This window comes from Vombatus ursinus, unplaced genomic scaffold, assembly GCF_900497805.2.
Source record: "Vombatus ursinus unplaced genomic scaffold, bare-nosed wombat genome assembly UNPS02014804.1, whole genome shotgun sequence".
NCBI lineage: Eukaryota > Metazoa > Chordata > Mammalia > Diprotodontia > Vombatidae > Vombatus > Vombatus ursinus.
The window spans coordinates 4,098,280-4,098,926 of NW_020954582.1; positions in this window are offsets into that span (position 1 = coordinate 4,098,280).

Sequence of the window (647 nt, forward strand, 5' to 3'; positions counted from 1 at the left end):
GTATCAGGGTCAAGTGAAGGGTGTGGTGCCTAATAAACAATAGAGTGAGCCTCTAGCCCAGGGGTGGGGAACCTGTAGCCTCTTGGCCCCAGGTGGCCTTCTAGGTCCTTGGGTGTGGCCTTTTGACTGAGTCCAAGTGTGATAGAACAAATCCTTTCACTAAGGGGAATTTGTTCTGTAAAGTTTGGATTCGACCCAAGCCTTCTTGCAGCCAAAAACAAGGTTTATTGAAGATTTGCCATATTAGCTAGACTCTTAAAGAATCTGAGCATCTATGGGCTATTGGCTAGATTCTAAGAATCAGAACATCTTAATGGAGACAAGATAGACCTTATATACAGAAAGATTGTGGGCGGGATCTAGGAGTGGCCAAGTAGTCCATGAGTAATAGAATTACCAAGGGTGGGAAGTGGCCTGGGGCCATAGGGAGGCAAGACTGTGGAGGGGAGATTGGGTATAGCCACAGTGAAAGACCAGTTGAAGGGATTATAGCCTCAGGCAAACATCAGAGATGTGGCTATGTGGGAAAATCCAGGGTTTTTCCTTTCTGGGGCCCAGANACCAGTTGAAGGGATTATAGCCTCAAGCAAACATCAGAGATGTGGCTATGTGGGAAAATCCAGGGTTTTTCCTTTCTGGGGCCCAGA